The 23,183-nt window shown below is 43.2% G+C and overlaps 1 long non-coding RNA gene across 1 annotated transcript in view; it reads left to right on the forward strand.

The window, feature by feature from the left end:
• Positions 1 to 21,562, forward strand: part of LOC139084864 (uncharacterized) — a 37,183-nt gene extending 15,621 nt beyond the window's left edge. The window contains exon 2 of the long non-coding RNA XR_011542711.1: positions 21,132 to 21,562. This is a non-coding gene — a long non-coding RNA (uncharacterized lncRNA). The remainder of the gene's footprint in view (positions 1 to 21,131) is intronic.
• The last annotated feature ends 1,621 nt before the right edge of the window (positions 21,563 to 23,183 follow it).

The following is a 23,183-nucleotide window of genomic DNA, read 5'->3' on the forward strand; positions in this document are numbered from 1 at the left end:
GAGACCAGCCTGCTTTATGGAAAACAAATGGAGACAGAATTGCAGAGTGAATCACGCACAGGCAACGAGATAATTATTATGGCCTCTCCATTTAATAATAGAGGGAGAGAGTGCAAGCAGTTCAAACTCGAGCCGTCTGTCCCCTCTCCTCCAGCTCCTGCTTGGCGGGTTCTCCGATGCGTCTGCGTGTTCTGAGCGTCCCATGGTTTGGATAGGACGCAACGCGTAGGTCCCCAGCCTCCAGTGTGGAGTTTCCAAAAAGAAGGGAAGGGCCAGTGTTAAGGGGGTGAGGCTTTGGCTTAAGAAAAGGACAATACGCCCCCTTCGTACCCCAACTCTGGCGCTTTCTTTCGCTAGGAGGAAAAATTCATCATGCGCCGCGTCCCGCCCCGCCCCCTAGGTAGGAAACGTCTCCCGCGGGGCAGCGGCTGCCTGGGCTCCGCCTCCCGCAGGGGTATGGGGACTCTCAATACCGTCAACACTCACCCCTCGGCCCTGCCCCTGGGGCTCGAGGAAATGACAGAGGCCACTTGCCCTCACTTCATCCTGAAGCCCCCCTCTCAGGGTTGCCAGTTGCCTCTGCAGGCCCCAGGCCCTCCCTTCCCTCTCCTAAGCGGCAATTCCTCCTGGAAGCAAGTGGACAGACGGGATTTCATCTCCGCAGAGGGTATTGGATCCCGCAGCGCAACCAGTCGTCCCCAAAGAGCGCAGGGTGCTCATCGCAGCTTCTCCGACTTGTTTGTGTGCGGTTCGGAACCTTAGGAGGAAGGAGGAGAAAGTCTCTAAGTTTCAGTCTACCCCCCACCCCTTCCCTGTCTCAACCTGGAGGCAGGAAATGCTGCGGGATCAGATTGGATACACTGAGGACGGGGTCATGCCCAGCTTCGCCGTCCCTGGGTTCCCCAGAGTCGGCTGGGCAGATGCGGCGGCCCAGCGCGTCCCGGCACTCGCTCGTCTAGTAATTCGCGGTGGATGGATGGGTCAGAGGAGGGGAGAGGCGGGGCGGGAGCTTTCTGGCGGGTGTTGCGCAGAGCGCCGCGGACCCAGGTCCTTGATCCGAGGCTCAGCCGAGAGTTTCCTGGGTGTTGCTAGCCGCTTTTCACTATCCGGATCCGCGCGGGTCTCGCTCTCCTCCCGCGGCAGGGCTCTGCGGCGACAGCGCCTTCTCGCGCCCCGAGGATTGGCCGCGCGGGTCTTGCCTGGAAAAGGTCCTCTCTCCAGCCCGGAGTGCTATGAAAGTATAAAAATCGGATCCCTACCATAGGCAAGCAGGACGCCTGAAATGATGGAGGCCAGCGATGGAATCAGAAATGCGCTCAAGTTGACAGCCTCGCATGAAACCACCTCTTTCCCGGGGTTTCTGGGTTCGGAATCCAGTAAGATGTCTGCGGGGGAACTCTAAGCCTCTCACCTGATGGGGGCGTTTTTATCCCCTGGGGCGGGGGCAAAGTTGCTGGGGCAAACATTTCGGAAAGGTCCCTCGTGCCCGACGTTACTTACAACTGAACTAGATTACTTCCCTTCCTTTTATCCTTCTCTAATGCAAGGACAGCGGGACATGGTGTCATTTATTTCTGTTAACAGTGGAATAAAGAAGTCCATTTTTGGATTACTAACTATTGGTTGATGGGGGAGGATGGCCTCCCAACGTTATCAGATGGAGGTTTTAGAATTGGCTCTGGGACAAGGAGGTGGGCTTGTCAAGTGCTTTTATCCAACTTCCACGCCTAAGAGCCCCTACCGTCTTCTTTCCTGACCTGGGGTGTTGATAACAAGAATGAAGGAGGCCAGTTTAGGGGGCACAGCTGCTGGAGACTTGCCAGGATCACTTTAAGCCCAGCTTTTGGTTTCATTCAGTTTGCTTTTCCTTTATTTCTTTTGCAACCTTCCAAAGCACCAGCAGCTGTGAACGTGTAGCTTAGATATCAACTGTCTGTTAACATGCTAAAGATATTTTTGGCTTTCTTGAAGGGTGGCTATAGGGGTAGAGCTCTTACTCCATAATTTAGGTCTGCAAATTGAGAGAGAAGATATGGAGTGGGGGAAAATAGAAGAGTATCAACTATTTGGAACTGCACAGAAAGCAAAGATACCAATTTATTAGTTCCAAATAAGCAGGCTAGTAGCTGTTTACAAGCCTGTCTTAAGAGGAACCCAAAGTGCCTGGGCACTTGCTTATGAAAGGCAAGACTTAAGACCAAGTTGGGAAGTTCTGTGGGAAAAGCATCAAGAGACTCACTTCGTAACAAGACAGGAAGTACTCTCATTCAGGTTTGAGACATTTTCTGAAGAGGAGGAAAAATGTGCCCATGATTAAAACACCTTCTATGCGCTAGGCACACATGAAGCATTTTATGTACATGCTTTCATTTAATCCTCATATGATTCCCATGATCTAGGTATTATTAGCCACATTTTGCAGATCATGAAAAATGAGGCTCAGAGAGGATAACTTTTCTCAAGACCACATAGTTGGTAAGTGGCAAAACCAGATTTCAAGGACAGATCTGTTTGGATCCCAAATGTGCTTTTAATCAATAAGTGGACTATGTACTATTTTACGTACTCCATACCATTTTGCTCCTTCTAAGAGTCTCATTAAGTATACATGGCCTGTGTTGGTCCGTTTGACAGATAATAATCCCGAGTCCTTAGACCATGGTTCTCAAGTGTAAGTGTGGCTCACTCCTAGAGACTGATTCTGCCAGCCGGCCTGGGATGGGGCCCAGATCTGTAGCAGGTGGTTCTGAATCTGGTATTCTAGGGATATATTTTGAGAAAAACTGTCATAGAGATTGGTAACTTGCTCAAGGTCATCAGGATTGGGCTGAACTGGCACCAGATCCCTGTTCTCCATTCCTCTCCATCAAGGTGTCAGTGGAAGGTGATGACTTCTTTATTGAAATCCTCATAATCAGAACCCAGAGGCTGGGTCGGGGTGGGAAAAGAAGGCTGTGGCCATGGCAGCAGGTTGTACCTCTCCTTGACCTCCCAGGAGCTACCAGTCTAGGCTTCATGGAGGTCGGTGTCCTGAAGTTTCCTAAAATCACACACGTTCAGCCCCCTAGAGAGGCAGATGCTGGTACTCCAGGAAGCCAGGGCTACCCTACCGCTGGGTCTCAGCAACACGCTCTAAAGGAAGCATTGAATAGAGAGGAATGAACCACAGACATGAGCTTGTCTTGCTCCATAAGGGTATGGCTTGGAAGCGAGTGAGAAGCATAGTCAAAGAAGACAAATGTCTGGACCCAAGTGACACATACAAGTTAAGAGAAAGTAAATCAGGGGCTGCAGGAACATGCATCTGACCTGGTCCGTTGTGACAGGTTTCGGCTTTCTAGGTGTATCTGGGGCCTGAGCTGCACCCAGAGCTCTATGCAGGGAAGCCAACGGACTCTTGGCCCCCTGGGTACCAATAACCCTGTTGGTTGATGGCCCTTGTTTCCTTCTGTCACGCTAAACTCTGTGAACATTTTAACAGAAACCTCCCAGGAGCAATACCCCCACTGATCTCTGTTTTTAGGCTGATGCAAATGTTTGTCACCAAGATTAAACAAAATCACTTTCTTAACCCTTGGAAAATGGGATCTGTGAGAGCAGACAGGAGGAGAATCTTACCACCAAGTCGTTCCTATGGGGTTATGGCAGAAACCCACACATTTTAGACTCATAATCTAGCTTGGCCCTTAGGCATTTCAAGACTGTCCTAGTCTGTTCAGGCTGCTATAACAAAGTACACAGATTGGGTAGCTTATAAACCATAGAAATTTATTTCTCATAATTCTGGAGGCTTGGAAGTCCAAGATCAAGGTGTCAGCATGGCCAGGGGAGGGTCCTCTTTCTAGTTCATAGCTGTCATCTTTTTGCTGTGTCCTCACATGGTGGAAGGGGCTAGGCATCTCTTTGGAGCCTCTTTTATAAGGCACTAATCCCATTCATGAGAGCTCTACCCTCATGATTTAAGCACCTCCCAAAGGTCCCCACCTACTAACAACATTGCCTTCGGGGAAAAAATTTCAACATATGAATTTTGGGGGGCATTCAAACCATAGTACTGTCCTAACTGTGATATATGTTTGCATTATGCATGAAATAATTTGATACATGTAGTTTTAATAGCACATTATTAACTCCAAATGGAATACTTATCTTCCCTGCCTTTTGGATGACACACATTCTGTATTTATCTGGCTAGCCCAGCAGCAGAAATATATTTAATATAGTAATGAAAAGGCCAGATTTGTCAACACTCTTCCATTATTATATCCTACGGTGTGAACTTATTTGATAATCGAGTTATTCCACTGCAATAAGGCACTTGTAGGAGGGGCTGACATAGTTTCAATCTCTTTTTTCTTGCCCAGGAAGACAGTAAATATCCCACAGATTTCTTTTCTTTCTTTTTTTTTTTTTTTTAAAGCTGGCTATAAGCAGGAAGTAGGAAATAGTGAGAATTTATGGAAAGGATTTTTGTATAGGCTTAAAGTATAGGCTCCTGGGGGAGACAAGATTAACACTAACATTACAGAGGACCAGACAGGACAGCATGCACTCAAGGCTAACTTGTCTGATCCCAAATAAAAACAATATAGGAGTGTTGTTTGTGCTGAAGTTCTGGGGCAGAGGGTTGGGAGACTTCTGTGGTTCCAACAGAACAAGTGTGATAGTAAGAAACACCAAAAACCAAACCAAACAAACATTTTTTGGATTCTACATTTCTTGTTGCAGAAATCTCTGAAGAAATGAGTCTCCCCAATGTGGTAGAGAAAGAAACATGGAGTAATATACAAGCAAGGTGTCAACATTAGCAATTATTGCATCTGCCATCAAGAACCAGTGAAGACAGGGGCTGGCCCTGTGGTCTAGTGGTTAAGTTCGGCATGATCCACTTTGGCGGCCTGGGTTCGGGACCTACACCATCCATCAGCAGCCATGCTGTGGTGGTGACCCACATGCAAAATAGAGGAAGATTGGCACAGATGTTAGCTCAGGGTGAATCTTCCTCAGGAAAAATGAAGGCAGGGACTCATCAGTCCCTTGTTGCCAGTCCTGACTCCCATCTTTTAGTGGAAGCCTCTTATGACTCTTGTACTTAGTGATGTGTGGCCCAGTTGGTACTTAGGGCTCAGGAGTTCATTCCTATACTCCTCCCTTCTTCTTAAGGAAAAGGAATGCTAATCTAATTGATTAGATTTGGGGAAGCTGATAGGATCATATTTGCTAGAGGAAGATGCTGTGCCATAAAAGGTCAGTGCAGGGCGGGTGGGCATTGCTCTACCTTTTATAATAGGAATATAGTAAGATTTGTCATTTGTGTATGGGCATTGGCAGAAGCAGAACTGAGCAGAAGGCTGCCTGGCCTACTTTAGTTGGAGGCTTGAACAACTTAGGAAAAAGAGTGGGCCACCTGGCCTAGCCTCTTGCTAGAGTATTTTATTGGGGATTTGGGGCCCAAACTGAGGTGGTAATAAGCTGTTACTTTGTGGGTCATTTTCTTCTGCTCCTCCCTGTGTCACATTCTTTGGGAACCTCCTGGGGAGGCTTTGTTCATGTTGCTCCCACCTTTTGCAAAAGTTTTCTATCTCTTCTCCAAGGATAATCTTGTTATCATTTGATGTTCAGCACTTGTTCCCCTTCCTTCAAGATGATGAATTCAGTCCTCGGCAATTTTTCCTTCCTCTGATCCTTTCCAGCACCTGGACTCTCCACCACCTGCTCTATCATTTACACACTGCATTGGTCGCCATAATTTCCTGTGCTTTATGTGTATCTTCACTGCCTACTGAAGTACAAATATCTCAGTGGCTCATAGCTGCCTCCTGGGGAACAGGGAACAGACCATAGCTATCTATGATATAGAAGCTTTTGTGTTGGTCTTTGATGATTTAATATGTTTAAGTCTTGTCTTTCTGACCTTTGAGATTATCTTATACTTTGGCGTTCACTACAACACGTAGCAAGGAGATGAACACATAAAGGATGTCAGTAAAAATGCTGTTGACAGTTGAACTTACCCAAGATACATACCCTAACATTTTCCTTTATCTATGACCCTCAATAGAATAAGCTGGACTTGATGGAAATTTTGGGGATTCCAGCACTGGGTTTATAACCAGAAGAGAAATATTTAGATGGCAGTGGGGGACTTGGTGTGTGTTTTGAACTCAGAAATGACCTAAGCCCCTTGAGACTCTTCCTAATAGCTCAGCCTCTTGGGTATAAGCTCGATATTATTCCATAACTGTCATTGTTGGTTAACCCTGTTAGTGTAACATACAATATTTTCTGAAATTTTCTTAGAAGCTGATTTTTAGCCTTGCATATTATCCAGGTATTTTGTGATTTCCTTCTCTCTCCCTACCCAACTAGATCACACTTCAGTAGCATTTCTAATAATGATCTCTTTTAAGGTAACTTCATTGTGCCAGGGTACTGTAACTCAGGCTTGGTCATGTAATTTGTGTTGGCCAATGATATATGAGCAAAGATCACTTCTAGCTGGAAGCTTTAGGAGCTGTCATGTGCTTCACCAGGATCTCTTTTCCCTTTGCCATGACACTGGAAATATTTTGAGACTCCCTTCATCAGCCTGGGTTGAAAACAACATGAAGCTGACCTGCAGTGGACATGTTACATGACTGAGAAATGAACTGGGGTAGCTTACCAAGCCTGTGCTGCCTTTTTCTTGAATCTAGGCTGGCCTGTGATTTACCTTGACCGTTAGATTGTGGTGGAAGTGACATTGTATGAGTTCCAAAGTCTAGGCCTCAAGATGCTTTGCAGCTTCTACCTTCACTTTCTTGGGACCCAGCTGCCATGTAAAGAAGCTTGGGTTAGACCACTGAACGATGAGAGACGTCACAGAGACAGGTTACAGCCTGCTAGCTATCCCTACCAGGGTGAGGCCATCTTAGACCTTGCAGTTTCCACTAACTCAGCAGATGAAGGCAGACATATGAGTGAGCACAGAACTGCCCAACCAAACCACAACACAGGAGAAAAAATAAATTGTTGTTGCTTTAAGCCACTAATATTAGGAGTGATTTGTTTGGATCAATAAATAACTGAAACAGAGACCTCTGTTATTGTAAGCCACTAAGATTTGAGGGTTCCTTATTTTTAATCTCAGCATAACTTGGCCTATCCTAATATAGCTAACAATGTGTTTTAACCCGATAATTTGATTTATTTAAATGGGTTTAATTTTTAGTGATACCTTCATATGTATTTCTATCATTTTATTTAGTGTCATCTTGTTTTTCTGTTTTCTTCTTCCTTCCCTTCTGCTGGGTTGATTGAGTGTTTAAAAAAATTAATGTTGTCATTTTATTTTGCACTTCTTTTAATTTACCATTTATATGCTCTTTTATGGTTATACTGGTCACTTAAAATTGCCTAATTAACTTAAAAAAGCCTAAATATTATCATCCTCCTGAGCAATACAAAAATTTTATCATGCGTAAACTGTAAACATCCCCTACCCAACTTATTGGCTACTGTTGCCTTGTATTTTGTTCTGTTGTATTTTAGTCTTGTTTAGTCATACAAGTTGGGCTAATTAATATTATTTCATATAGCCAATGCTATATTTACTCACACATTTATCCATATATTCATGTTTACTCATACATGTCAATATTTTGTGTTTATTATTTAGTCACTCATTTATCACTATTTTTTTTATCATTTCTTTTTGCCCCTGAGTATTATTTTTTGTCTGCCTAACGTACCTTCTTTGGAATTTCCTTTAATGAGGATTTGTTGGTACTGTGTTCTTCTATTGTCTTCCTCTTTTTGTCTAAAAATTATTTTCACTTAGTTCATGAAAGATAGTTTTTCTTGCTATAGAACACCTAAGTTGACTGTTATTTTCTCTCAGCACATTGACAGTTTAGTCCACTGTGTTCTGGCTTTTATTCTTGCACTGAGAAGTTAGCCATCATTCTAACTGCCATTCTCTTATAGGTGAACTCTCTCTTCTTTCTGCCTACTTTGAATATTTTCTTTTTGCTTTGTTGTTTTTCAGTTATACTATGATGACTAGATTTACTTATCTTGATTAGGATTATTTTGGGCTTCCTGATTTTGAGGATTGATTTTTTTTCAATAGTTCTGAAAAATTCTCAACCATTATCTCTTCAAATATTACCTCTTCCCCATTCTCTCTATTGTCTCTTTCAGGAATTCTGATTAGCCACGTGGAACGCCTTCTCAATCTATCCTGTACATCTTGTAAACTCTCTTTGTGCCCTAACTTCTGATTAATTTCTTTAGATCTACCTTCCAGTTTACTAACTCTTTCTTCAGCTACTGTTAATCTACTATTTAAGCAGTCTATTAAAATTCAATTTCAAGTTTATATATATATAATTATATGTATAATATGTATTTATACATATATAGTACATTTATATATATAATTTCTGGAATATCTCTCTGATTCTTCCAAATATGCTTGGTTGTATTTAGAAAGTTTTGTGGCTTGTGCACATTTCCAAGTGTCTCTTTTACTTCATAGTTATAATTAATAAAATTAGCAATATAGTTATTGTTTATTTTGTCTCAGTTAATTCCATATTAATTCCATTATCTGAAGTATTTGTTGGCTTGATCTGTTTATGTTTTTGCTAGTTCTAACTCATAAATGTCTTGGTTTCTTGTGTGTTTTATGATTTTTGACTGTGAGATGCTCCTTTTATTTGCAACTTTATCTGTGGATATTCTTTATGAACTTGTATTCCTCCAGCAAGGTCTTGCGTTCCTTCCATTAGTCACTTGGACACTTAGCAGCCAAGGACCTTTTTAAAAAACAACTTTGTTGAGGTATTATGCACATACTATAAGATTGACAATTCAATGAGTTTTAGCCTGTTTACAGTGTTGTGCAAGTATCACCACAATCCAGTTTTAAAACTTTTCCATAATTCCTCAAAGATCCCTTTGTCCATTTGTAGTTATTTAGCATTCCCACTCCTCAGCCCCAGGCAATCACTAGTCTATTTTCTTCTTCTATAGGTTTGCCTTTCTGGACATTTCATATAAATGGCATCACAGAATATGTGGTATTTTGTATCTGGCTTCTTTTACTTTTAGCATAATGTTTTTGAGGTTTATCCATGTTCTCAGGATCATTTTAAATTAAAGTCAATCTTGAGATTTATTGGACCACATAAGTAACATGAATTCAGACCAAATTCCTGTGTAAGGTCTGACTGTAGATACAGATTCCGGTGGAAAAAACGTTTTTCCCACCCAACGCAAAGGCTAAAATAGACAAATTCCCTTGTTGAGCATTTCTGAGCAGCAGATTTCTTTATCATTTGCCCTCTTACAGAGGGTATAGCTCTTTGCTGTCTCACCTTTAGGTCAGGGTCCCCTATTAGACTCCTTACCTTATCTCCCACACAGCCATCAAAGTGGAAACTCAGGTCTTCAGGTTTCAGAAAAGACCCTCAGCCAAGGCCAGCCTTGGCACTTATTTAGCCCCTGGAATTCTTGCTTCCACTTTATCTTTGATGTCTTTGTGTTTCTCATGATTGTGCCAGTTCAGCAGTGCATTTAACAATATAATTTTTACCTTTTATCCAGTATTTGAGATGATTTTATGGAAAGGAACTTTCAGGGTATTTCTCCTGCTGTACTGCCAGAAATAGAAGGCTACCTCTTACAAGAGTCATTTGCTCACCTGTTTGGATCTCAGATAGGTGGATGGTGAGGGGAAATTATTCACATTCTCAGCAGAAGTCTGTCCCAGTCCCTGCCTGCTACCTCCTCCCCATCCTCACTTATCTACATCATCGAGAGTCTCATCATGGGTCCACCTTGTTGAGCTGGAGTCTGCAGTCACACACACATATACACCCTTCCTACACCTTTGCTCATGCTTTGCACTTCTGGTGAGCCACCAGTGAAAACAGTCATTTCTTACAATGCATTGGGAATTGGCAAGGTCTCTGACCAGCTTAATGTATGTGAACATTGAAAGTTGAGGGGGAAAGGGCAGGGATTAGCGATGAGGAAATTGAGGCCCAGAGAGGGGAGGTGACTGGCCCAGTTTCACTGAGAGCTGGAACTCGAGCCTGGACCCACAGACTCTCTGGGAGAATGGTCTTTCCGCCATCCTTTCTGCCCCTTGTTGGAGACTAACAAAAATGGAGTAGGAGAGTGTAATACTGGTGCATTCATTGATTTAGGAAGTAAAGTTTTTGGACAGTCTGTAGATTTTCTTTATCTTTGATTTCTCAGTCTCATAGCCTCTTGTTATGTGAGAGTAGCAGTTGAGAAAAAAAACCAAACAAACAAAAAACCACCACTCGAAGTTTCATTTTTTAAACAATATGGATCATTTTGCATGGAAATTTCTGGCTTCTCAGCATGTTAGAACTGGCTGGCTGGTTTGACCCCTCTAACTGGAGGAAAGGGAGGGAGGAGGCTAGAGTTTCAATCTCGGTCCATCAACCTCTTTTCCATAAGTTTCTTGCCCCATTTTGGAGGAATAGTAACATTATTAATGTCCTTTCTAGCAATTTGAAAAAACAGACGAGCATGGCTTAGCGGGAAATCCTCGGTGATTGAAAATATCATTAGGAACAAGCTCCTGGTGTTCACTCTGTCATTTCCAAGTGTTCTGATGAGTTTCATTTGAGCTGTGCACTGTACGGACTTGGCTGATGCCCACGACAGTGTGCGTGTGTCTGTTGGTTATGGAGGGGAAGAGGCAGGTAGTGTCATTTAGTCACCTGCATTTGAAACTGAGACAAACCCCAGAAAGAATTTGCTTCTGGTGCAGTTGCCAGTCACTGCCTCCAAATTGCCTCAAGCTGTGTCTGCACAGTGCCAAAATGATGCACTGATGAGTAAAAAAGTCAGCCAGGATGGTCAGCCGAGTCATGGAGACAATCACAACGGCAGGAAAAATCGCAACCAAAACATCAGCTGTTGGACTGAATTCAATAGTTAAAAAATAAAAGGGAAAAATAAAGAAATATAGTGAAAATTCCATTTTTATTTCTGCTTTTTTCTTTTAGGAATACTGTCACGGAAAATCAGATTCTTTGTTGTTAAAAAGAATACCTGCATAGGTTAAAGAAACACAAGGCAATATCCAAACCGTTTTCTTCATCCTGAAGAACTTTCTCCTTAGGGTCTCATTCGCATGCAGGTAGATTCAAAACAGCTGAAGTTGTGCATGTCTGATTGGATCGAATTCAAGTCCTTCCCAGAAGCTGTGAAAGAAAAAGCAGGGCCTGGAAACATGATGAAGTGTTCTTCCGGTGACACATATTTGAAACTGCTGCTCTGAGCGCTCACAGGAGACTCTTGCAGCAGCCTTCAAGGCCATGCCACTGAGGCAGTGCTGAATTGGCACCTTTTTTTGTCTTATAGAAATAAGAAATGCACAAACGAACATAGCTGCAGCAATAAAAATCATGATGAATAATTCCAGCTGTTGCCAAATCGCAAGACTTGAATTCGCTTGCACTTGATTCCCTAGGAAACAGTAGGACAAAAAGCAAGAGGTAGGAACGTATCCAGGAAAGTGACCAGGTTGTCACTAATGCTGTAGAGGTCCTGCCCGTATCCTTTTGGCACTCACTGTTAAAGTACGCACCCATGGCTTCCAGCTGCAGGCATGTGTGACTGTCCTTGAAGGCTGCAAGTGTCGGGGACTTCGTGCTCTTGGGGATAACCCTCAGATAACAATTGATGGAAGTGAGTGTATAAATATCCTGCTCGCCTGCCCCTCAGGGAGCATAACTCTGTGGCATGTTCCACTCTGTCTGCCAGCATGACTGAGCTTGCCCATGTGGTCACCTGATTGATGACCCACCCGTTGTTGCCTTCCTTCTCTTCCCCGTCTCACTTTCCCACCTCTCTTCTGGTGCTTCCTGGGACCATCTCCCAAACAAAGTATTTGCATTCAAATCCTTGCCTTAGAGTCTTTTTCTAGGGAAATCCAACCAAGACACAGGGAAAATTTTTCTGTCAACTGAAAATTTTTGTGACAGCTAATTCTTTGTCCTACTAATTTGGCCATATATACAAAGCACATTAAAGCTGAGAGAGCAGAAATCCCCACTCCAGTGGTGTATTTCATGGAAGAGGAAAGGAGGCTTAAGTCACATAGCCAAGCGGTTGCAGAAATGAGACTAGAATACAGTGGTCCAGATCCTCAAGCTGGGACTCCTCCAGTCCCTATAGCTCACCATCCTGGGTGCCCTTAAATCCACACGTTTAACAAAGCATTCTTTGCATCAGAGTTGCAGCTTGAGAAATCATTGCTTTCCTGCTTTCTCTACCAGGTGGGACTTTAAGTCAATGTCCCTGTTTTTGTTTTTGTTTTTCAAAATCTTGTGAGTCACATTTTCTTAGAGCCTCAGATCATCATGTCATTCCATTTTTCTTCTGTTCATTTGGCAAATATTTATCAAGTACCTACTTGGGCACCAGGCATTGTGCTAGGGAAAGGAGATATCACAGGGTACCATAGTTCCTGCCCTCACTGAATATACGGTCTGTGGGGGAGAGGAACAGAGGAGCAGAAAATTACAATACAGAGCAAAAGGGGGGAAAGGTGAGTGCCCTGAAAACGCAGAGAAGGGGCGTATAACCCACTGCAGGGGTTTCTGGGATGTCTTCCAGGAAGAAGTGATGTGTAAGCTGAGGCCAGAGTTGAGTCAGGAGAGGTGCATGGGGGAAGTGTTCCAAGCAAAAAGTAAGGCTTATTGGAGGGCTTGTAGGAGAGAGAACATGGCCAATTGAAAGGGACTGAAAGAGGTTCAGTCTGGCTGAAGCTTGGAAAGAGGGTCCACATCACCAGGGGCCATGTAAGACATGTAATGAGACTGGATATTACCTGGAGGAGAATGAAGAGTCATCCAGATACTTTAAGCAGAGGAGTGACATGGCCCAATTACATCTTAGAAAGACTGCCTTGGTGCTCTGTGCAGAGCAGATTGGATGGCTGCAAGCCAGGAGGCAGGGAGACTAGTAAGGTAGCATTGACAGTGACCTGAGTTAGGATAGTAGCAGTGGGGGTGGACAGACTATGGGAGAAATAACTAGGAGTGAGCCTCAAGGAGTCTTGGGGACCGACTGAGGAGGCTGGAGTTAGGGATCAAGTCCATCTCCAGCTTGAGCAGCTGGGTTGGCAGTGGTGCGGTTGATGTGTCAGTTCTGTGGCTAATGTGGAGCGAAGATCCATGGGGATACTGAATAGAAAAAGAACGGAAAGTCCACACCTTTCAGTCTAGTTTGGAGAGAAGATTCACCCACAGAACACAACAGTTAGGGAAAAATTAAGCACTAAAATGCAAAACACCAAAGCAATAGGAGAGCAGAGAAAAGAGAGGAGCATGTGGACCTGTGTGGGCATCAAGGCGACAGGGCTTAAGGATTTGGAAGGCAAGATGGAAGAAGGGAAGATATTAAGAAAGGGAAGATCACCTTGAAGAGTAGGAGGTGAGAGCCCTGAGCCAGCTTTGCTACAGTAGATAGAGTGGCGAGACGGAAGAGAGGAAGCACAGAAAGTTCTAGAAAAGCATGGCGCATCTTTCCTTTGCCTTAGCTGTCACATCATCTCTTCCCAAAGTTAGGACACAAGAGAATCTGCTATTGTGACAAACTGAGAAGGAAAACAAAACTGGAATAAACTGCCACACTGGGGAGAGGAGAGGGTGGGTGGGGAGCGTGCAGGCTGGGCTGCCCAGAGCAGTGCTGTGCAGGAGGGGAAGTTAGCCTGGGAGCCCTCTCCTGCCTCAGGGGCTTCCTCCTCAGAGGTCCCACCATGGGAGCCCACCCAGGTCAGCTCTTTCAGGTAGGTCCTCTTGTTGGCATCAGGGGACTTGGCTTGACGCTCGTCAGCCACCACACTTGTCTCCATGAATTCATTTTCGCATATTATTGAGCACCTACTCTATGTCAGTAGTAAGCAAACAAATAACCCATGCCTGCATGGAGTTGACACTCTAGCTGGGGAGAGAAAATAAAAAAATTTTAGTGAGTAAAGTATGTGTATGGTTGGTCTAATGGTGATACATGCTGTGAAAAAAAAAAATAAAGGAGGAAAGGGGGTAACTGGGGGATGAGAATGGGGAGGGTTTGCAATTTTGAAGAAGGTTGCCGGGGAAGACCTCACTTTGAAGGTGACCTCTGAGCAGACTGGAAGCAGGAGAGTGCTCAAGCCATCAGAGAACCTGGGGTAAGATGTTGCAGGCTGAAGGCACTTCAACTGCAGAGGCCTTGAGCAGAAGTGGGCCTGATGTCCTCAAGAAGCTGGTCACTGCCAAGACCTTGGCTCTGCTCTGAGTGAAGTGGGGGCCGCTTCAGGGTTTGAGCAGAGGAGGGAGTGATCTGACCTTACCTCTTGTCCAGAGGGTAAGGGGGCAAGTTTGACAAAGTATATCAGGTCAAGAACATGGTGGATGATGACAGCCAAGAGCCTAACACAATAGTTAGGGAAAAACAAAGCACTAAAATGCAAGACACTAAAGCCACAGGAGAGCAGGGCAGAGAGAGAAGCGTGAGTCCTATTATGTGGAATTTCAAACGCCTGCAAAAGTAAAGAATACAGCATAACAGATCCCCATGTACCCATTGCCCAACCTCAAGATTCATCAACTCAAGGCCAGTCTTATTTTATCTATATCCCTGGTCCCTCACCCCCGTTGGCTATTTGTAACAAATACGATGCTGTAGTATTTTGTCTGTAATTATTTCGGGAACTATCTCCAAAATATGAGGACTCTTTAGGAAAAACATAACTACGATACCTTTATCACACCTAAAATACTGAATAACAATTCTTTAGTATCATCAACTATCTAGTCAACCAGTGTTTAAACTTTCTTGGTATATATGTATTTTTACATATATATAAATACACATATATGTAAAAAATGTATATATAGGTCTGAATCAATATCCAAATAAAGACTATATATTGCATTGAATTTGTTTGTCTTTTAACTTAATAAAAATAGACTTTAGTATTGGGGCTGGCCTGGTGGTGCAGCGGTTAAGTGCACACGTTCTGCTTTGGCGGCCCGGGGTTCGCTGGTTTGGATCCCGGGTGCGGACACGGCACCGCTTGGCAAACCATGCTGTGGTAGGCGTCCCATATATACAGTAGAGGAAGATGGGCATGGGTGTTAGCTCAGGGCCAGTCTTCCTTAGCAAAAAGAGGAGGATTGGCAGCAGATGTTAGCTCAGGGCTAATCTTCCTCAAAAAAAAAAAAAAAAAGACTTTAGTTTTTAGACTAGTGTTAGGTTCATAGTAAAATTGAGAGGAAGATACAGAGATTTCCCATACATCCCTTGCCCCTACACAGACCTAGCCTCCTCCATTATCACTATCCCCCAGCAGAGTGACACATTTGTTACAATTGATGAACCTACATTGACACATCATTATCATCTAAAGACCACAGTGTACATTAGGGTTCACGCTTGGTGGTGTCCGTTCCATGGGTTTGGACAGATGTATAGTGATATGTATTCACCATCAAAATATCATACAGAATAATTTCACTGCCCTAAATATCCTCTGTGCTTAGCTTATTGATCCCTCTCTCCCCTCAACCCCTGGCAACCACTAATCTTTCTACTGTCTCTATAGTTTTGCCTTTTCCAGAATGTCATATAGTTGGAACCATATAGGATGTAGCCTTTTCAGATTGGCTTCTTTCACTTAGTAACATGCACTTAAGGTTCCTTCATTTATTTTCATGGCTTGATAGCACATATCTTTTCAGCACTGAATAAGATTGCATTGTGTGGATGCACCACAGTTTATTTATCCATTCACCTGCTGAAGGACATCTTGGCTGCTTCCAAGTTCTGGCCATGAATAGAGCTGCTATAAACATCGTGTGCAGGTTTTCATGTGGACCTAAGTTCTCGAATCCTTTGTGTATTTACCAAGGACCATGATTGCTGGACATCTTTTAACTTTTAACCTACAGATTCCTTTTCCATTTCTTTTTATCCTAGCAATTTATTTGGTGAAGAAACCGGGTTCTTTGCCCTATGGAATTTCTCAGTTTGAGTTTTTCTAACTGCATCCCTGTGGTGATGTTTAATGTGTTTCCCCTATCCAATATATTTCCTATACATTGGTCATTAAATCTAGAGGTGCAATCAGATTCAAATTTGATTTTTTTTGGTAAGAATACTTCTTAGGTGGTGTTGCGTTCCTCTGGGAGCCTTTGCATCAAGCTGTCCTGAAGATGGAGTGTTGTAAGGTTAGGGAAGGAGATAATTTTGAATGATTTGGGATGGATGTTCCTAAGGCCTTCAATTGATGTTGGATAGGTGGCTATTGACTTCACCTATGCATAAAACCAGCTACCAACTTGGTGTGTGTGTGCTCGTGTCTCTCTATGTGCCTTTATAAATGAGTTTGGTCTAGAGGATGAGAAAATGATGTGGAGTTTAGATTGCAACTTAACCAAGGTATGCCAAATTTTCTGACTTCTCAGGGAAATGGAACTTACTAATAAGAAATAAAGCATTCTGATATCAACAGTAAGGATGGTGTGATAATAACATTACTACAATAAGGAATTGTGATCACAAAGACCAGGAGAAACAGTGTTTTAGGTTCTGAGCTGACATTATTGTGGCAAGAACTTTCATTTTCCACCCATCTCCCTCTTTAGTTTTTCCATCTATATGTGGCAATTGCATTAGTTGTTGTATTTAATACATAGGATATTTGTTCTTAGACTTTTACGACTACTGCTAATTAACTGTACGTTTTTTATTAGTGTTTGAAGTTCTAATTACTGCAGCACCAGGAAGTTTTAATATTGTTTAGAACACATTGCTTCTTTATTGATTCCCAGGCTTTCCAGCTCAAGTTATGAATCTCAGTGAGTTAGTATTCATTGAAAGAGGACACCCCAGTTTAAAGTTAACGAACAAAGGGGTAGAGGAATGATTCCTTGGAACTGAGGTTAACGTTGAATAGCTTGTTGCACATCCCATGCCAATGGCTGGTTTTCAAGGAGTGGAAGGCATTTCTGTGGCTGGGAAAGAGATGCCTGTTTAATACACCCCACCTGCCCCTGACAGGCTGGTCCTCTTGTTCTGCCCACGGACTGTGCCCGTTGTTCTGTCTTGGCTCCATGTGTTCTCTCAGTGGGAATGCCTTCTTTTCTTCCTAGCCACGCTTGCTCATCTTTTTAGTTCTTGCTCAGATATCGCCTTCTCCATGAAGCCTTCCTCAGTCCCCAATTCCCCAAAACCCTCTAGTCCAAACCTCAGTTTAGCATGTAAATTTATCTTGTGTCATTCATCAATTGCCTCTTGTGTGTTACCATCAAGCCTCTAACTGGAATGTAAACTCCGGGAGGGTAAACATTACCTCATGGGTGTCTTCAGGACACCCCACAGCCTTGTAAGGCTGCAGCTATTCAATAATCTGTCGACTGATTTTTTCTTATTTGTGGAAGATGAGGGGTGTAGAGTAAAATTTCAAAATGAAACTTATGAGCTATGTCAATAGCGTTAAATGTAGAATCATGCAATCCTTGATGATTGGTTCAGATATGCATTAAGACCTGTCCCAAAGTCTTGTCTTCCCTCCTTTCCTACAATACATATTGGGTACCTCCCAGGTATCGGGCACTATATTGGCACTAGGGGTGCAAAGATGACAAAGACACAGAGCTTACAGTCTGGTGGAGGAGAGGCAGTGTTGTACATGTGAGGCTATATTAGGACATGGCTAGTGCTATGCTAGATGTAAGTCACAGGTGATGGGAAGTCAGAGGAAAGGGTGAGAAAGTTCTCTTGGGGTCTTCCTTCATCCCTCTGCCTCATTATTGACTTTGGTGGGGAATTTTTTCTAAGAATGGGATTTTGTAACATTACTGAGTAACGGTTTCTGGCATGCTTATCTCTTAATATTGGGGTGGAGCAGTTTCACATGCGGCTTTAGAGCCCAGCCCTGGAGTTAGATCTGGATCTAGTCACAGTGCTGCCACTCTCCAGGGCTGGTCTTGAGGAAGCTTCCTAAACTCTCTAAGCCCCAGTTTCTTCTATGAAGAAGGGGGACAATTGTTATCTAATTAATGATAAGATGAGGATTCAATAAGATGACTCAGGAGTTGCTGGTCTGGCACGTCCTGAAGGCTCAGTAAATGCTGGCTGTTATAATACGGCTGGGAATCGTTCCTTCTAACTTTACTCCCTTTCTTCTCCCCCTCCCTACAACTTAAGCCCCTTTCCTCTGTTATCATACATGACTTTCAGCCTCAGAGAAATACCTGAAATAATTGGACTCTGGGGCTTTTGTTTTGGTACCAGGAGCACTGTTTAGATAGATAAAAGGCAGTGACGGACAGGAACTTGGAAGTCCCTGGTCTTGATCCTACTTTCCATCATGTCTGTTGTGATGTCTTTGCTGGGCTTACTCTTTACCAAGTGCAGTGCCAAGGGGTGAGGATTTCTATCTGTCCCATTGGGACGTAGGGGGTGAATGAGTTAACATTTACAAAGTGCTTTGAGCTCCTTGGAGAAAAGGTACAATCTAAGCATTCTCATTAGTGCATGAATAATAGATGAGCATAAAGCACTTTGCAAATATGAAGTTCTTTAGCAATGCTAAATAATACTTCCACCAACCTACCTGTGAGTGGAGGGGCCACTCCTTGAGACTCTGATAGTTCTAGTCTTGGCTGTCACTAATGCAAAGCACGATCAGAGACAAGATAGTTTTCCCCCTCTGGGTCTCAAGAACAGAGGGGTCAAATGAACGATGTCAGAGGCAACTCTTATTTAATTCAGTGACTGCTTTTAGAGTTCTTTGTTTAGATGGAGAAACAGCTGCAGCAGGAGTCAGGGCAGTGCAATTTGTAGGAGGGGAATGATGGCTTCTCTAAAGCAGGACCAGCTACCGGGCAAAGATTCTGAGCAATGGCTGTGCCTACTTCCTCCTTGTCCTTGGTGCCACTGAGAAAGGGGTTGCCTTTTCTCTGGGTTTGGAAGGGATGGGAGTCCTTGCATTCAGGACTGTGGAGAAAAGATCCTGGATCTGAGTCCTATAAATACCTAATGACCACATCATTTTAAAAAAAATTGTAGTAAAATACATATAACATACAATTTACCATCTTAACCCTTTTACGTGTCCAGTTCAATAGCATTACATACATTCACATTGTTGTGCAACCAGTATCCAAAACTCTTTTCATCTTGCAAAACTGAAAGTCTGTACCCATTAAACACTGTGCAACCACCATTCTACTTTCTGTCTCTGTGAATCTGACCATTCTGGGTACCTCACATACGTGGAATTATACAGGATTTGTCTTTTTGTGACTGGCTTATTTCACTTACCATAACATCCTCACGGTTCACCCACACGATGTGTCAGAATTTCCTTCCTTTTTAAGGCTGAATAATATTCCATTGTATGTATATAACACATTTTGTTTACCTATTCATCCATCGATGGACACTTGTGCTGCTTCCACCTTTTGGTTAATATAAATAGTGCTGTTATGAACACTGGTATACAAATATCTCTTTGAGACCCTGCTTTCAATTCTTCTGGGTATATACCCAGAACTGGAATTACTGGATTATACAGTAATTCTATTTTCAACTTTTAAATGAAATGACCATATCCTTTATGTTCTCTAAAAATGTGGAGTTGCAAAAGGATCTTTGATGACTTCAGATTCTCCACTCTGCATAGTTATCTCCATCAAAGTTCTCTGCCCTCACCTGTATTCACTAAATTATGACCTTGAAGATAATTTGCATTTTATCAAGAGGATTATATAATTTTAGGATCTTGGGCTTGAATGGAACCTTAAAGAGTTGCTGTTCAATGAAGAATGCTTTGATTTGGACACACCCAGGCCCCAGAAGCTCATAGCCTTACAGTGTAAGCTATTCTGGGATCGGGCAACTCTGATTGGAGGTATCAAGCTAAAACTTATCTCCCTTAACGTTCCCCCACTGGTCCAGTGGGACCACACAGAACAAGTCTAAGTCTCTTCCACTCGCAGACCTTATGGCATTTTAAGGCAATTCTCATGTGGCTTCAAGTTGTCTCCTCTCCAGTCTATGCATTTGTCCTCGACCGTTCCTTACCAGGCATGACTCACCATCTTTGGCTTCAGAGGTAAAATTAGATACGTGACACCTTTTCAGAATTCCTGACATTCCAAGCAGAGGTCTGTATTATTTCACGTATGCCAGCTCTCCTTGGATGACACAAAACACAGTCAGGCTGCACCTGCTTTAAACCACAGCTTTCTGCTCCCATTGTTTGCCATACACAACATTTGGGAAAATGTTGAGAAGCTAGGAAGAGGAAGATGTTTCCTACAGAACAAGCATAGGAAATGGAGATCTCCTTTCAAGGACGGGCCAGGTTAAATATATCAGGAAGTGTTTGGGCGCAAGTAACATCTGGCTAACAGTGGTTAAAGCAATAAAGACATTCAGTGATCTCAAATGGTGGTCTAGTGGTTAAGATTTGGCGCTCTCAGCTCTCACTGCTGCGGCCCGGGTTCATTTCCCATTCAGGGAACCACACCACCCGTCTCTTGGTTGTCATACTGTGGTGGCTGTGTGTTGCTGTGATGCTGAAAGCTATGCCACTAGTTTTTCAAATACCAGCAGGGTCACCCACAGTGGACAGGTCTCAGCAGAGCTTCCAGACTAAAACAGACTAGGAAAAAGGACCTGGCCACCCACTTCCAAAAAAACCTGCTACAAAAACCCTACGGACAGCAGCAGAGCATTGTCTGATGCAGCAGTGGAAGGTGGGAAGATGGAGCAGAAAGACCGGGAATGGTTCCACTCTGCTATACTCAGGGTCACTAGTAGTCAGAATCGACTGGATGGCACTAAGAAAAACAAATGAAGGCAAATAGCCAGAAGTCTGGGCAGTTTTAGATTTGGTGTGGTGGCTTAGTCACCTGGCGCCCTCTGGGAACGGGCCTCTTTCTGTATAACACTCAATTCAGCCCTTGTTAGCTTTTGGTTCCTGGCTTCTGGCCTAATTGCCACAGGTGACTGCCTCAGCTACAAACAGCAAATTCTCAGGTACTCATGTTTCAGGTAAGAGGAAACGGAAGCCCTCAACCTTATCTCTTTCTCTCTTTTTTTAACAGGGAAAAAAACTCATCAGGGAGCCCCCTCTAAGTGAACTTCCCCTTACATATCTTTTACCAGAACTGGATCCCGTGCTCCCGCCCCAAGCACTCACTTGCTTGTCTTCGACCAGTCACAGCTGATCCTTTGGGAACAAAAAGGCAAGCTGCTGTGTGAGTAACAGCGGAGTCCTGCTGTGGGTAGGCCGTCTACCACAAATCCATTACTCAGAAGAAGAATTGAGAGTGATCAAAATTTTTATCCAAAAACTTGCAATTTACAGAGGCATATTTAATTAAGGAACTTTTGACCTTATCAGTTCAACTTATCAAGACAGAAAGATCAGATGCTTTGCCATATATCTTAAGGATTTTCGTTTTGTCCCCCTTGACTATTTCTCAGCTACACTGTAACGATAATGATAATAATTACATATCTGTGTAATATTTCATCATTTATTAATAATTTCTATATACGTTATCCATTTGACCTGTACAAAAACTGTGTGGGGTACGTAAATATTATAATTTTCATTATTTCTTATTGAGGTTAGGTTTAATCATACTTCTTAGCACACGGCACACTATCATCCATTGTTTGTACCCTGCCCCTCTCTTGTTTGAATAATTAATCAATCAATCCTTTCCCTTTTATTACTCACTCCCACTCCCGCTTCTCTTCTTCCACACAGGCAATAATTCTAAAGGAATCTGATGTTTACCTGTTATTTATACGTGGATATGTAAAATGTATATTTGTGTAGTGTGCATGCAATTTTCATTTCCATAAGTGGTAATATTCTGTAGCTCTCATTCTGGTTTGTACATTTTTCACTCTACTATGTTTTCAAGAGTGATCCATGTTCCCGCATAGACCTACTCCCTTGCCTCTAAATGCTGCATAACATTCCCCCCGTGAGGGTCCATCAGGGTTTACTCATCTACGCCCCTTAGTGGAAACCTTGATGGCCTCCAAATCTGCACATACAAGCATCTTCACCCCTGCTGTCGCGCCTGGGTGGGAATTCCTCTGGGATACACACTCAAGAGAATGGTTGCTGAGTCATACGATAGACACTTAATCTGAATAAGTACCACCAAAACGTCTCTCCGGAAAGTCTGCACTGATCTATACTACCAGGAATTGTTCACATTAAACTGGAAATAGGGTCTGGAGGGTGTTGAACTTGTTCGAGCTTACACAAGCAGTAAAAGTGAACTGGGATAACAAGAACCCAAATTCAGTTCTTCTGACCCCAGAGCCTCTTCATCTTCCAGGCCACCACTCTTGAGTCTCTGGATCATAATATTGAACACTTAGAAGACCTTTTGAGGCTTTCATTATTTAGAGAACGCCTTGAATTTCAGAAATGGCTTTGCTGGTGTTAATGGCAAGTTGCACGCAGAAGAAAGAGTGAAAGTAAATGGGTACTTCATGTTCTATTATCTGATTCAACCTATTCTGGGTCCTTTTGGTTGCTTTACCACAGTTGCTGTTATATTCTTTTGGACAGTATTTGAAAAAGAAGAGGAAGTGGTATTTTGCTAAACTCTTTTCTTCCCGCCTGCCAAAGGCCAGTAATTCCAAGCTTGTTTGACTTAAAAGTAAATGAAGAATCATAGAATCAGATAGTGTGATAACCAGAAGGGGACTTAGAGATTGTCTAGCTCAAGCCTCCCATATTATAGGTAGGGAAAGGGAGGCCCAGAGAGAGGAAGCCACTTGCCTGAGGTCACAAAGCCAGAGGCAGAGTCAGGACAGGCACGTAGGTCACCTGAAAACCAGTCCATCACCCTTTCTACTTCCCTGCACACAGCAACTTTCTCCTTTTCCCCTGCCTACTCAGGAACCCACACTTTAAGTCTCACCAACCTGAGGTATGTGGCCATAAGCAGTGGTACACTGGCACAGGTTTAACAACCCCCTCTCTAGGAGAAATCAAACAAACAAACTACGTGTAGCATTTGCCAATTCCTGTGGTATAAATACTCCCGCCATGGCCAGCTGAAGCTGCCAAAGTGATGTCACTGAATGTGGATTTGGGAGAGACAGACAACATCATACCGTAACCA

Source organism: Equus przewalskii, chromosome 7 (genome assembly GCF_037783145.1).
Source record: "Equus przewalskii isolate Varuska chromosome 7, EquPr2, whole genome shotgun sequence".
Taxonomy (NCBI): domain Eukaryota; kingdom Metazoa; phylum Chordata; class Mammalia; order Perissodactyla; family Equidae; genus Equus; species Equus przewalskii.